Source organism: Zonotrichia leucophrys, chromosome 1 (genome assembly GCF_028769735.1).
Source record: "Zonotrichia leucophrys gambelii isolate GWCS_2022_RI chromosome 1, RI_Zleu_2.0, whole genome shotgun sequence".
Taxonomy (NCBI): Eukaryota; Metazoa; Chordata; class Aves; order Passeriformes; family Passerellidae; genus Zonotrichia; species Zonotrichia leucophrys.
In genome coordinates, this window is record NC_088169.1 from 10,862,790 (window position 1) to 10,879,366 (window position 16,577).

At 34.8% G+C, this 16,577-nt stretch overlaps 1 protein-coding gene across 10 annotated transcripts in view; it reads left to right on the plus strand.

Annotated features, from left to right (window-relative positions):
* DMD (dystrophin) overlaps positions 1–16,577 on the plus strand; it is a 1,046,893-nt gene that overhangs the window by 209,674 nt on the left and 820,642 nt on the right. The window lies entirely within an intron of this gene.

Below are 16,577 nucleotides of genomic sequence, written 5' to 3' on the forward strand. Positions count from 1 at the left end.
AAATAACTGTTTGTTTCTGTTAGTAAAAAAACTGGAGGTGGACCAGAAGGTGCAGTAACAAAGGAAGTAGAAGGATTGGGATGCCAGCTGAAATACTGTTGAGGTAGACTGGGACTGGGATTTAGGGAGGAATTGTAAATTGACTGCACAGATGTAGGAAATCTGAGTTAATAACTCAGCAGATTGTGGCACAAAGATGTGAAGTCATCTCTTACTAGCATAAAGAAGAGACTGGGCAAATGGGAGGGAGAGAGAAGTTGAGGGAAGGTGTGTTTGTGTTGTGTGAGAAACTGATCCGCAGAGAGGAAATTAACGCTGTGAGTCAGTGTCACAGCACCCAAGGTAGCCCCTACCTAAGTCTGATGGGAACTCTGTGAAAGTACGCTCTGCTTTCAGAGTTAATGAAGACAGGGAAATGCTTTGGAGTGATCAGCTGAGATCCGGAGAATACCCTGGAAGATTGTTCCATGGTCGACAAAGTACCTAAAATTCATGTCCTCTGCTGGTGCATCTTCTATAAAAGCCTCTTCTTATGACTCCCTCCACTACTCTTCCAAGCTGAAGTCAGCTTTTTAGGGATATGTTCTTTTGTTATCAGTGGCTTAATTCACAGCTCATACTGGCTGGAGCATTAATTGTTTTCCAGAAAACTTACATTTCTCTTAAAACTGGTTTTCCATACTGTCATTCAAAATTGCTATATGTTCATACAAATGTTACAGTTTCTATTTGCTAAATTATTTATATATGGTTTTTTAAACATTTTAGTAACCATGAAGCTGTTTTGTCCTTTGTAAGAGCTTTTTCTCTCCCTTCACTCTGCTGGTGTGCCTTCCAGATGTGATTTCCATGTCCCTCTCAGCTGCAAGCTGTCATAATCCCTTGATGTTCTTTGTTTGAGCCCATTCAAACACATTCAGGTGAAATGGAAGTTATTAGCAATGGCAGTGATATTTTGTTGCATTCTCATGCTGAATTCTGCTCATGGTTAGTGAGTGGGCCACTACAGCAGTTTCAGACTAATTCACTAACAGCTCTGCATGAAGGGACTAAACTTCTCATTTGAGAATTTGAGAAGTCCAGTGTATTCCACTGAAGCAAAAAGACTAAAGAAGTGCAAAAATAGATATAGAACATGATTTTTTAAAAATTAAAGCTTTTTTTATTTAAATAATACTATCTTTTATTATCTCTTATGTAAAATTAGAAAGAATAGTACAATACAAATTAAATTATTCCGTTGTAGTTAAAAGTTGAGATTCATTAGCAGCATCATAATGGTTTGATGATATTGTATTGGTTTGAGATATTGTATTTGGAGCTCAGTTTTGATTTTTCTCTTTTAAGTGGGCTTAATGAAAAACTTACTCCATTTTTTAAGAACTTGACGTCAAGAGAAATGCCCACTTTTCAGCTTGTTGATTAATTAATTAATTAATATTCAGTATCTTATGTTCTGCTCAGTTGCCACTGTGCTCAAAACCTTACAAAGATACTTTAGCAGATGTAATGTGAATAAGTTCTGTTAAATAGTCATCAGCATGGGTTCCTCTTTTCACTTCTGTGACCTTTATAAAGTCTGTATATTTTTTCTGTGTGTTTAGCACTTGTGGAGGGTTTAGCAGGTTTGTGAGTACAGTAAGATTTGTGGTCTTTCTGCCATTATCTCAGACATGACTTAGTGGTTGAGAACAGAATTATTTTAAGACAAACAAAAAAAGTTAGGAATACTAACTCACAATTCTAAGAAAAATACAGTACTCAGGATACTCACCATAATTCTGAATTGTGAGACCTCGTAAAAATATCAGAGAGAGTAAGGCTATAATAGATTTTAGAGAGTGTACTATAATCCTGAGATTGCAGACCTGCTTTCTTCTGCAACCTTGATATCTATTGAGTATTTTCTGAAAACGGCCCATTTAATTTAGCTGTTTACAAGCCACATAATATATTATTAACCTTGAATGTTATCATATTGATTTATTATGTTAGTTTTCCCTTAAACAAAAATCAAACAGAAATATAATGAGAGTGTGCCCCTCAAGTCTTTTAACAAAAGATTTATTTTTTTTTAATTAGACTCTTTTTAAACTGTGGGATTTGTAAATTTAGAGTTTTTTGAGTTTACAATATTAAACAGTGCAATAAAGCTTTGAGATGCACAGAGGAGTTTTGTGTGTGGAAATTAACTATTATGGAGTAGTTATGTGAAGTAATTACAGTTCCATATTAACAAGTGTTCATAAACTACATATATAATGTAAGTCATCTGCAAACTGAAGACTTAGGTGAGGTTTGAATAAAGAAGAGATGGTCAATTTGGAGTTAAATAAGTGTTTTTTCTCTACTACAGTGATGTCATGTAGCAGAGTGTGCAGCTGGTACATAATCTGAATATCCAGTTTAGGGAGGAGCTAGACTGGTGTCGCTGAGTGACCTGGAAACCAGATCATACCTGGCCTAACACTGTCATAGGGTTCTGAAAAACACCTGCCATGTTCTGCTTGCGAGCTCTTGTTCTTATGGGCAGAAGTAGCTCTGGGTCTTAGGAGTATTTTGATGAGCTGATTAAAGAGTTATGATAGTTGATAACAATAACATTAAAGTGATGTATCTGTAAGTGTAGTAGCTGAGATCTGAAAAACCCTCTGGCATCTCATATTTGAAAAGTTTAAACTGAACCCCTGTTATTCTTGATAATGCTCACAAGAACAGAGAGTTGATATGAGTTTAGGGATCAAACTCCACCAATAAACTTTTTCTAGATTAACCTATGAGATGTAAATATTCACCAGGACAACCTCCAGAAGAGAAATAACATCCCTATACAGAACACAAACCCTCATATATGTTGTCAAAGTTACTGTGAGATTACACAATTACACATTGCTGTTTTGACCTATAATAAGTCCTGAGACTATGACAAACTCACTTATAATATGCCTCAAAATTTAATCACAATAAATGTGACAGATTATTATTTATTACAGAGCTTTTTCTCACTCTCATGTAACCATAGAAGAGTATATGCACATGTCACTTTTAAGCACTAAGATGTAAGCACCCTAAGGAAAACAAGCAGAAAACATTTGTGTGTCAAAGCAGTAATCACTGCTTTTGAAGGTACATAAGGCCACAAGACAATATTTTATGTTTCATTGGTGAAACAGCAATTTCTTACTCTTCTCCTACTAGCAGGGCCTGCATCTGAGCTGTTTCCACCAAAATATCCCCTGAGAGCAGCAACAGATGGAAGAGAGATGTTCACTTCATGAGCATCATTAAAGGAATAGTTAGTTACTAGTTTGAAATAACTATATTAAGACTTCTGGATAGCCCTCTATGTCTCTAAGTGAGACAGAATTCAGTATCTTTGATCTTTTTTTTTTTTTTTTATTCCAAGTGACTGTGCCAGTCCTACTAAATTAAGTTCCTTAAAAATTTGTGGTTTGCAAATGAAACTCAGCAAGTGGTAAACTAATAGGAATCTTGTTGAAAAAATTCAGTTACCAAGGTGAGCAACTCTGGTGCTGACACAATCCACAGCAGGGTACTCTGGTGACTGCCCCACCTCTGAGGTGCCCTGGCATAATCATTATGAGGCTCTGCAAATGGAGGTGAGGGATTACCAGGACAATGCTTCATCTAGCTTGGAGGTGACTTTGAGATTGTCAGTCTATCCTGTGTCCAAACTGCTTCCAAAAAGGAAAGAAGAGGGGTATTGTCATTGGAAACTCACTTCTGATGGGTAAGAGAAGGTCCAAAATGCAGACACTATCTACTTTGTAGGGAAGTCTGTTGCCTCTCTAGGGCTGGGATACACATGAGAGCAATTCCTACCCTGGAGCAGCTCTCAGATTACTTATCCATTATTGATGTTTCAGGTAGGCAGTGATGAAACTGCAACAAAAAATCCAAGGGCAATCAAGAGACACTTCAGGCCTTTGAGATTACTAAGAAGGGGATCAGGGGCACAAGAAATGTTTTCCTTTATCCTTTTAGGCACAGAGAATGAGGGAAGAAACAGCAGATCAATACCTGGCTCCAAAAGTGTCACCAGTAGAATTTTAGATTTTTGATCATGTGTCAGTTTACACAACACTGAGCCTGCTGGCAACAGATGGGTATGCCTGTCTCAAATGGGAAAAAGGGTCTTTGTGCAGGACTCAATGAAACAGCTTTAAATGGGGAAATGGATAAACCAGGCTCACTAGTGAAAGGCCTGGGTGCAGAACAACAATATTTGCAGTGTACAAGTGAGGTGCTTTCATCTGCCATCTCCATGGAGGTAGGGGATGGAGAGCCATCCAACAGCAGAGATGGAAGGATTCCTCATGTGTCAGAAACTGTGGAAAAGCCCCAAATGATCACATGGGAATAAAGGCTCTCCCCTGAAAAAGGGGGATATTTCCAGAGTCTGCTGTTCCGAGAGGAGGAACTAAGTTGGTTTAATTAAATTCTACCCAGCTGTAATACCTGAGATTATTCATGAAGGTTTTTCAGGATACAAGGAAAACAAAGCAGTGTAGTTATCCCTCTGCAATGAGAGCTAAAACAGGAAGAAAGAATTCTCTCACCATGTATTATGGTCTGATGAACTGGAGTAGGAAGCATTGTCTTTGTAGTACTGTCTTTGTATTATTATTATTATTAGGAATTAGGAGTCTTGTCTATATAAAGGACATCAGTCATAATCATTATAATGCTGACTAGCATCTTCATGAGCAGGAGATCACAAATTTGAGAAGACACCATTCTTATCCCTACTAAGAAGTTTCTGTGAATAATATGGAATAAAAGCAAAGTACTTGCTATTATTTAATTAATATTTGGGAAAAGCAGTAAGTGTGATTCTGGAGCCAAATAAACTCATGTGTGCAGAACAAGGTACACACAAAGATAAATACTCTTTATAGAAAAACTGTGACAAAACCACTCCATTATTTCAGGTTTTGGTGAATTTTTGCAACTCAAGTGCAGTTGGTGTCATGTTTAAAGGCTTTTTTCAAACCATTCCTGAAGAGAGCAAAAATTAAATGCATCAATATTATGACTCTTTACAACACAGAAGAATATCTTGAACATCCAGTCTTTATCTTGTGATAAACAACTTTCTCTACAATTGAAATAAGTATCTTCTATTTTAACCAGCCTTATTCATGTTGACTAAAGCAGTTGAATTCCAAAACTGAATTACTTAATTGTAAAAGATTTCCAATGTAATAATATCAAGAACTTAACCACTCTATTAGACATTCTTGCAGGCTTTACAATATTTTACAGCATGTGGATAATTTTTTATTATGTAACCTAGATGCTAGTTGTATAATCGTAAAACATTCTTTTTTTAAAAAGTCTACATTTCAAGTTTTTATTGATTTTTTTCTTGCATTTTAATTGAATGTACTGTAGACAGCAGTGGCTGGATGTTTGAGCTCAGTTTAAGTTTTCTCCATTTTCATTATGTCAAAGTGATTTCTATTTCACAGGACTTTGCTTTCTTTCTCCATGTGTAAAAGTTTTAAGTCAACCATTTTGACAGAAGTACTCTGCCTGTAAGTAAAAGTAAAAACATGACACAGGAATCATTATTTAGCCTGGAGAGAAGATTTTTATCAGTCATACATTTCAGAAAAGAGCTTGATAATAGAATGTGATAAACTTGATGTTAAGAAATCCATATTGAATGGGAAATATTGTTGCAAATTAATTTCTAACATCAATCTCTTTAATCCCCTATGGTATGTAAACTTCTTTCCTATTTTCCTGAAATTGATCTAAATTGATGTTATATTCTGGTAGAAAGCTTAATAACACTTGCTCTTCTAATTTAGTTCTGCTTCTTTTTTTTTTTTTTTCCCCAGTTGACTCTTTTTCAAGTCTAGAACTAGAATAATTTAGGTTGGAAGCTTCCTCTGGAGGTCAGCCTGTCCAACTTCCTGCTCACAGCAGGACCTACCTCAAAGTTGGACCTAACTTCAAAGTTGGATCCTGCTGCTTGGGGTCATATCCATCAAAGTTTTTAATATACAAAGGATTTTTAATGGCATTTTCTTCTTTACTTTCCAAGGATGAGTTTTGCTTCAGTTTAGAACAATACATTTTATTGTTCCTTGTAATTTTTGTGGAAATATTTGGGAGTTTTTGGATAGATAATTTTTTAGGTCAGCCAAGTCTGCAAGAAGGTATATATTTTTTTATTCTATAGTTTATAGTGAAATCACCCCAGGCAAAGGTTTTATTAGATTTATTTTGGTGACTGCGAGTGAAACAAAAAATGTTTAAGTAATGAGCTCCAGTAACTGCAATTATGGTCAGTTTTTATATAAAAGCTAGAAGTGGAATTATCTCTGCTTCAACATGTTGAACAGTATAATTTTTGCAGTCAGCTAAAATAGCAGTAAAAGGCCTTAACTTATAGTTAAAAGTTTCACAGAAAATGCTTTTACTAATTTATAATTTGTTTAATTCCATGAACAATTAATATGCTGAGACTGAATAAAATTAATGAATCTGATGAATACCCGCTGTGTTTTAAAGCAGAGGATGTGCTAATTTAATATCAAAACCAGTAATGAAAAAAAATTATTTTTGCCTTCTTATTTTTCTAATCCACAGCAATTGAGCAGCAGATACTTTAATGACAAATATAGGTATTAATTTAGCTTAGTTATCATCATACACTATTCATTAATTCATTGAAGATAAAAGATTTCAACATTTTAAATTAATTTCACAATAAATATCACTGTCCTCTTAAAAGATGATCAATTTTTGTCTAATTATCTTTGTCTAATTTTTGTTTCTTATTGCAGTGATACATGTTGTCTCCTACACTTAGTTTTATCAGTTAAAAAGCCTATGAGAAAAACACTCGATACCTAGCAAGAAAGACAAAGGATTTTTATGTCTTGACTGGTTTTCTTTTATTCAAAATACAGATAGCTCATGACCTTGCACTTTTACTGCAGTGTCTGAGCATGTATTTCTATTCAACCACAAAACCATATGCTAAGCTCATGGATTTAGAGTAAATTCTAAAGATTCTTTCTTGACATTTCACAGCCTTGAATAGATTTATTCTATGTATGTGATACACTGCCTCCCATTGTGTTTTTGTTCCTATTCATCCAAAAAGTCTGAGTAAAATCGTGTTGTCCAAAATTGTCTCAAATTTTTTTTTAGGAATTCTTCTTCCTAGTCAGTTTTCTTCTATTTTTTTTTTTAAATATGCCTTTTTTATCTCCCTGTTGAAGTCTAAGATTATTAAATTGGTTGCTGAATCTGGATGAAAGTAACAAAAATTGGCGTGGTAAATATTCTAACTAAATGTATTTTAACTTTTAGCAAGGATTTTTTTGGCATAGATTCCTCTGTATAAATAGGCTGGTGATATAGGGGCTGGAAAAATTGACAAGAAGGTGAGTGGGAAACTGATATGGCTAGGCTTAAATATTGAGATTAATGAAGACTAACAAAGAGTCTCTTTGAATCAATGGCAAATGCTGAAAGAAAGTTTTATTTATTTTCTTCAGTTTTGATCCTTAACATTCCATAATTTCTGATTAAAAGTATGAAAATAATGTCTTGGACACTCTTATGATGAATGCTTCAGTATGTGCATTGATTACAGAAGTTTTGACAAAATTGTTTTGAAAGGAATATTTAGGCAATCAGAAAAACTACAATGTGAGTTTTGGATTGGACTTTTTTGGGTTTTTTTTTTGTTTTTTTTTTTTTTTTTCTCACAAAAAACCATAGTAAATTTGGCTTGGCATACTGGATACATGTGGAGTCATGTAGAAGTTCTAAGTTTTCAGTATATTTTTATTTTTTCAGTCTCTCTAGAGATGTAAAATTTTCATACTTCATTTTAGCCCCTTTCCTCCTCCTGAATAACTCGAGAGGCTTCTTGATGAGTCAATAACTTGAAAACAAGACTCTACTGTTTATTGAGGGAAAACTTCAGCATTTCTTTCCGTGCAGTCATGTTTGATAATTTTTGTAGGAGGAATAAGACCTATACTTGAAAATTCTAAATAATTACTTTATACTTCCTCCTTCATTTATTATTTATCCACAGTTTTCTGAAGAGATGTCAGGGCAGTAAATTAAAGAATAATACTTTTCATTTCTTTTCTGTTGCAAAAATAAAAATAATTGAATATTTGAGATGATTATCTGTGTAATAATCTTCTTTGCCAAGGACAAAAGATTCAATTTTCAACACAATTCTAAAATTTTGTTGAACAGTTTTTTATGTGAAAAGTCCAGCATTATTTAGAGTAGGACCTTAGGACACTGTAATGTATTTCATAACAAAAGGAAACGTTATTGTGATGATGTAGTTACACACTGTTTGATTAATGCTTTTATTCTATTATTTGATTAATGCTATTATTGGTAAGCAACATGTTGGGGTTTTTTTGAAAAATTTCTTCAGCTTAACTGGAACTAAATGTTCACATAAAGCATAAATATTTTTTTTACTACATTTATATCCTATGTCTTTTACCTCTGCACTGCATAATGTGTCCTTTAATATTTTCTGATAAAATTCAGAAGACACTGTAAGTCAATGTTCAAATGTGTTTAGTTCCAGTTGAAAAAGACTCTCAGATACAGAAATAGAGTGGTAAATTTTGGCAAAATGGAAAGGAATCATTTAAAGGTTTACAATGAGTCATTGTTAAAATTTGCAGTAATTTTACTGGGAGCCCTTGCTAGGAAATAGTAAACAGTTGGGTAAAGACATGTCAACATTTGAAACAAGTCGTGAGAGTAAAGCATAAACAACTGACCTATGGCTGAAGATATAAAACATTCCAAACAGAAAAATATGCATGTTTGAGGTGTGAATGTAAAAGGTTATTTAATAATTTATGTGCAACCAAAAGTCTGCTGAGAAGTAACATCCAGTTAGTGTTTTACAAAAGAAAAACATCTCCATCTATATTAGTAATGCCTTAAAATGTAGTAAAAGAACAGAATTTATTGTGCTGAAGGCTGATACAATAAAGAGTATGGGTGTGTGGGTCTCCTGGACATTCATATGTATATATTTAATTTCTAAATGAAAGTTTTTATTTTATGGCCAATGACTTTAACTGCATAGATACACGTAGTTGAGGGTGAGGTGGGGAGAATGTGATAACCTGGCACTATACAGCATCTGGGCTAACAGAGAATATGGGGATCCAAAATAAAATAACCGAGTTTTAGCAAATATTGACTCAGGAGTAGCTGTATGTACATCTTAACTTTGATCCATCCATTATCTTTAGGGTGAAATACTTTCCATTTCATTCCCCTAAAACACATTCTCAGTATCTGTGCAATGCTGCAACTAAGAAATATTTTTTTATTAAAAATGTTGTACATGCAATAAGACTTTTCATTAAAGAGGCAGACTATGTTGATCTGCCTTGATTTTGTTTTTGAATTACTTTGAGATACAAATAAATTAGAGCAGTTTGAAATTCACTGTTCCCCAGTCAGCAAGAAAGAAAAAAACACAAATTAAATTAACTTGATGATAGGGCTGACTCTCGAGTTGAAATGGAATCTGTGTTTCAGTCAGTTTGGTCCCAGATAGCTTTCTTAGCATCCACAGTCACTTTTGAGGACTTTTAAAGGGTGTTTTTCAACAGGAATATCTGACTTGTATATAATTACAAGTAATATGGAGTTCAAAGGATCAAACTGTCAATTAGTGCTCAGTCTCAGCAAGTGAGACTTTATTATCAACATCATTGTACACCACCATTAAGGGCAGATGTTGGATGCAATTAATTGGCACCTCTCCAATTACTTTGGTTTTGTGTGTGCCATGGAAATGTTACCTTCCACTCAAAACAAGTTCAGCTTCTCCAAAGCTGCTCTAAGAAACTGATTCATGTGTGAGGATGGTGAAAGAATATTTTCTTTGACTCAGATGTGTGTCAAAGTATGTGTGATGACTTCTATGGTTCAGATTGCTATTTAAATATTAATGACTTCTAGGAAATTTTTTATGTTTTTAAAAAAGGATATAAACTCCATGGGCTTTGGTTTTGCATGCCTCTGCACTCCAACATGGAATGGCACAATTTTCAGGTTAAGGATGTGAGCTCCTAGTGGCTATTGGCATAAATAAGGGGCAGATCAATCCCTTACCCTCTATTTCATCTTACTTTTCTATTTGTAGCACAACCATTTCTTTTCATATTTCTTTGCTTTCCAGGCACAGTTTTTAGAATCTTTTTTAAGCAGAATTCAGACAGCTAAATGTCAGGGATGTAGGAGGTAAACATTTTACAGGAAATTAACATAAAATAATCTGTGATTATGCTGACAAAAATGGGGATAAATAGCACTGGAATTTTTTTTAGGGGTGTTTTTTTTGTTTTGTTTTTTGTTTGTTTGTTTGTTTTTGTTTGGTTTTTTGTCCTTTTTTTTTTGGGGGGGGGGTTGTTTAGTTGAGTTGTTTTTGGTTTTTTTTAATCATTTACCTAAGCAGCATTAATAGTGAAGTGCCAGCTTAAAATAAGTGATAATTTATTGGTATATGTAAAGACTTAGGCAACCAATCTGCAGGTGTTGATTTCAAAAAGAGTCAGAGGTACATATTTGAGTATTATCTACATAATATTTTTGTGTTTATTGAATAAGTGTGCGGAATAATTTCTTTGCATTTCATACATCTACTTTATCTGATTCTCTCAAGGTATGGTTATGGGTAACCTCACCTGATCTAAAAATATTGCAAAATTGCATTTTCTTTGCAAAAGAACAGCATTAAGAAAAGGGAAAAAAAAAAAAAAACCCTGTCTTAGAGTACTGAGTTTTACATAGAATCCCTAATTTATGGTAGTTTATTAGAATAAAATATTACTTGCTGTGAATTTTTGTGGGCAGTCTCAGTAAAAATAAGATCTCTGATTTTTCTCTTTTGAAGAAAAATTGGAGTAAGATTTACTTCTTACACAAACTCTAGATAGGTCCTTCTAGAAGCAGTAACATTAAGTAATTGTGGAACATGACCTTGTGATCTGAAGAAAAGACAGCTTTGTACTCTGCTCCCATAAATTTGTACAATTTATCTTATGAAGCAGGAAATAATTGAAAATAATGTGAATTGGAAATTGTACAGGGACTGTCAGAACAAACTCCATAAATTCTACCAAGCCACTTTTATCATCTCTCACTATGCTAAACATGGAAATTATAGCTTACAACCTTTTACAGTCTCAAAATAGCAGTTTTCAGAAGTGATGGTGCCTTCTGTAATCTGTAGGCAGGTGTTACAGAGTCAATGGGTTTTCTGATCTCTGTGCAAGGAGTACACAGCTGATGTACTCTGCTTCACTGCACAGGGGTGTCATTCCTAGAAAAAAAACATCAAAGGAGAACTTTTAGGGGATTTCAACATTTATCAGCTATAGTTTGACATGGTTATTCTGACTAATATATCTTTCAAAGAGTTTGTATGCTACTGTTATGAAAACACTAGAGTAACAGTTTTTTAAAACAGGTTTTCAGGCAGACAAGTTTTATTTTCTTTGCTTTTTGGAAACTAAAAACATGAAGGTATGACACCATCACAGCTTCCATACCAGCACTGGATGTGGTTTTACAACAGAAATCTGCTTGCTAGAGGGCTGAGATAGACAGCAACAGAGGTGAAAAAAGTGTAACTCATGAATATCTGTAATAATAGAAAGATATCACAAGTACAGCGAACTTTCAATGGCTTGATGGCTCTTGTTAGAGTTTAGTAAAACAGCTTACCAATTCAGGATCCATTATTGACCAGGAGCTGGCTCCTTGGTGGGATTACAGGTGTGCCTTATCTCTTTTTCTTTATTTTCTAGCAGATATTTATATAGTTTGGGTGTCTTTGTTTACAGAGACTTTTTATGTTCTAAAGGTCTATATGAAAGATGAAAGGCTTTCTTTTGGATTTTTTTTCTCAGGTATTTCACTTTTCACAGCATTGGGTGTAACCTTGGTGCTTTTTAAGAGTCAAGGAAAGGTTATACATAAACCAGAGGTGCAGACATAAATTTGGATACACATAATAAAGTAGTATCAAGTTTGCAGTAACACTGAAATTCTTCCCTGAAGCAATGGAATTCTCTGCTTCCTCCTGAGCACTTCTCTCATTACATTATACCAATGCACACATGCATATACACATACTCATATATTTATAGCAATTGCTGGTTGATTTGTTTTGTTACTTCTGTGCTTAATATGTGTATAATCAGCATGGATCTGTTGAGTAGTGGTTTAGTTCAGAGTAATGACCACAGGACTTGACATCAGAGCTCATAAATCAAGTGCTATCACCTTACATTTCTGGCTGTATTCTGTCTTAGTGCTGTGGTATGCATCACTATCCCATATAGAGAAAAAGCTGGGGCAGAAGACCCCAGGTGTACATAGATCTGTGTATTGGAAGTTTATTTCACACACTGCTGTGTATAAATTTAAATAATGTGTCATGTGATTGCTCAGAAATCTGTTAGATTGCTTTTTTGATGGACATGTCCATTTAGCCTAAACCTTGGAAATGTGGCCATTTGCTCTGAGGTCATTGTGCCACCGAGGTTGAGGTCAGGAGCTCCTCACATGCAGCGTGTTGCCAGGCTACAACCTCAGCTATTGCTCAAGTATTTGCAGCATTTAATTTGTAATATTGTTGCTAAGGCAACTAGCTTATAACAAATTTCTGTTTGCATTTCTAGATGGAAGGAGCTGATAATTTGCATTTCTTAGTCTCTCAGCGCTGTTCCAGAGCTGTCTTTAGGTTTGCTAGAGCTCTTTTAAATGCTAAGTTTAACTGACATCTATAAGATTTTTTCACCATACCTGAGCTCTCTTCTAACCTCTTTTGTGAGACCCCATCAAGCTTTCCTTTACATTCTTTTTTGATCATGCAGGAGGAATCTACACTTTGTATTCTTATGAAATTGCTGGAAAAACTTCAAGGTGTTTTGTGTGAACTTATTTTATCCAGTTATAAGTTTTCTGCCTCTGTCTTACAGTTCCAAACTCGAGTCATTTTTATTTTGAACCTTGTGCAGCCTGGCCTGTTACAAATTCACTAATGTTATATTTTGTGTGAACAATCTCCAGGCATACACAGCAATGATTTTGATTGACTGTTCCTTACTGCAGTTTGTGATTACTTGCAGAGAGTCACCCTTGATAGAATTAGATACTTTATCTACTCATTCTTCCTCAGTTGTTCCCTGAGTTGCAATAACATCACAGTTGACAGCAAAATTAATATCTTTCCTTGTCAACAGAGATGCCTCTTTCCTCATGCTTTGTCTTCCAGAGTTCACACAACCTACTTTACATTTTATGTTGGTTTTTATTTGTGCAATTTACTTTGTCATCACCCCACAATTCTCAAGTTCCTCTTTCCTGGCACAAGGAAAACAGTTATTACTTTGCCTTTTAAGCATGAATTCTCTCCATTTGTTGTCAAATATTGTAGTGTTAGATTCTGGAAACCTGAGTAGTAATTAGCTCCACAGTTCCCTTCCACTTATATCAACATTAGACCAAATTTATAATAATATAATAAATATATAATGACCTAGGAAAGGATTTTTTTCATTAATTACTTTATATTAGAATTGCAAACAGATGTCTAGTAATAATAGAGCGTTGTCATGCTTTAATGGCATTCCTAAGATATCAGAAATGTTTCCCACCTGCTCTTCAGTATTTGTTAAATTAGTTCTGCCTTTAAAGAACATTGGTATTTACAGAGGAATAAGTGCAAGGCCTTTGCAGGCTTGCTACCTTCCTACTTAATATGACTTTTGTGTATAGTATTCATGAACCAGATAATTTGATAGAGTGAACCAGCCTTAATGCTTCCTATTTTATGAAACTTTAAGACATTTAATGAAATTTCATTTTCATTAATACACGAAAATTACTAAATTTTATAAAAAGGGTGGGAAAGTTAATTTGCAATTCTTCAGGCATATAACTGAATGAATTTACTGCAAGTTCTGAAAGCTAATGGAAGATACAACAAGGCAGTTGTCAGATAAAGGTTGCAATAATGAATAATAAGATTTTTGAAATTATCTAGGAATCTTATTAATAAAACAGACTGTCATAAAGTATTTAAGAGGTTTCCCTTAGGGGGAAAATGAAATGGCAGTTTTCTCTGGAGAATGTTAAAAGGGAAGTCAGCTTACTTTCAATTTAAGACCTCTGCCAGTGTTTTAGGCAGGTTCAAATACCTTTCAGGTGAAGTACAGAGTAAATGCACAGGATGCAACAGCTCCTACTGTGTATTTGTCAATTATTCCTTAATATGACCTGGAGGAGGCAGTAAAAGAAATGCAGGACTCCACTTTTATTTTCTCTTTGAGAGTATTTACTCATATATGTTACCAGTCTTTCCATTGTCCCTGTGCACACAACAGTGGAGACAGAATTGTTGTGGTTTAGCCTCAGCCAGCAGCTAGATACCACACAGCCACTGGATCACACCTGGTCTCCTTGGGTGAAATGGCGAGAAGGATCATGAATAAAGGGTAAAAGTAGAAGGTTGAGATAAGAACAGTTTAATATTTTAAAACAAATACAATTTAATAGTAGTAGTTTAATAATACTATTATTATTATTGTGATAATTCTAATAAGTAATAAAGCAAAAGGAGAGAGAGAGTGTGTGAGAGTGAGAGAGAGATGAAACTCAAGAAAGACAAGTGATGCACCACACCCATCTGTCTCCAAGCAGTGATCTGCCCCATCCTGCAGCTTATATATGGAGTATTGTGTTCAGTGGTATGGAATATTCCTTTGGGCACTCTGGGTCAGCTGCCCTGGCTAAGCTCCCTTCTATTTTATTTTCTTGTACACCTGCTCACTGGTAGAACATGGGAAACTGAAAAGTCCTTGACTTCACAGAAAAGCTGCTTAACAACAACTAAAACATCAGTATGTTATCAACATTATTCTCATCTTAAATCCAAAGCATTCTTGGTCAGAGAGGAAGAACAGTGTTGTACCACCTGTGCTTGGTGTTTACAGGAGTGTTAGCTCTGTGTGTGTGCTGGAAAAGGTTCTGCTCTTTGTCTTATCAGATCTGAAAACTCGTGGGCACATGTATGTGTTCATCCCCATGCCCATCAAGAATGTGTATTCACACTTTCTGAAATTGGGAATGGAAAACAACCACTCCTGGGATTCCGAGTCTTACCTTTTACAGTCTTAGGTCTTTCTAGCCTCCCCAGGAGAAAGGGAAAAGTGACTTTGGATAGTGCTGATAATAGGAGAGAAAAGAACTGGTATTGCTTTGTGAACACTTTTCTGCAAATGGATTGTTTCTTAAGGAGTTTATCTGGCTTTGAAGCCCATTACTTGGATGCAAAATGCCTGTGTAGTTGCTATGTCTTAATCTCTTGGCAGTGGATAGTGTTTATCCCTTAAAAAAAGAATGATCTATGATTCTGAAAAACATCACAGAAGTAAATAAAGCTCCAATGACTTTCTAGAAATACAAGACAGCTGATGAGTGTAGGCTGGTAAGAACAGAAATTTTGTCCAAGTTAATGATATAAAATGATCAAAACATTTTCTGAAATCATCCAATTAGTTGTTCAGTACCTCCTGTCCACCTATTCATTTGTTCTTGCAGTAGCAAGGGTTTTTTCACTATTTCTGGAACTCTGAAATAATATCAGAATAACGACTTGACGAACTATAAGGAATATATGTTTTATTTTTAATTGACTTTTAGCCATAAAACACAAGTGGTATGAATTCTTAGAATAAATAATGACTTAAAGTACATTTTTCCCTGGGCCTGGGCCCTTAAAAATTGTGATTATGTCCTTCAAACTATATATTGTTATTATAATATAATATCGTAAGATAACACTTAATTTTTTAGAATGTAGCTCTTCCTGATATTCCATGTGGAAAGCTGTAGTATTTGGTAAAAGAGAATTTGCTTTAGAAGATAAAGTAAATTAATTAGCAGTAGGAAAGCTAACACATATCTAAAATTTCCTATTAAATAATGTTAATATGTTTGAACTTTCTTAAAAATAACATCTGTATTTCTGGAAATATGTTTCAGCAATTTGACGACAAAATAGTGGCTCAATATTGGCTAGTTGAGTTTGTATTTTATTATTTCCAGTAATTATTCAATTCTGGTAGTGCCTGTGATTGGCAAAATAAGGACAAAATGAATTCATTACTTACACTTTTTTTTTTTTTTTTAAATTTTAATTTTGCAATACAATTGAGGTAAAAGTGCTCCCTGGCAGCCAGGAGGGCCAACCATACCCAGGGGGGCATCAGGCCCAGCATTGCCAGCTGTGCAAGGGGGGCATTCTCCCACTCTGCTCTGCTATGGGGGGCAGTTTTGGGCATCACAATATAAAAAATACATTTAGTTTTTAGAGGGCATTGAAAAGAGAACAATGAGGATGGTGAAGGGTCTGAAGGGGAAGCCAGGTGATGAAGCACTGAGGGCACTTGGTCTGTTCAGCCTGGAGAAGATTGAGGCAAGACCTCACAGCAGTCACAATTTCCTCGACAGGAAGATAAGAG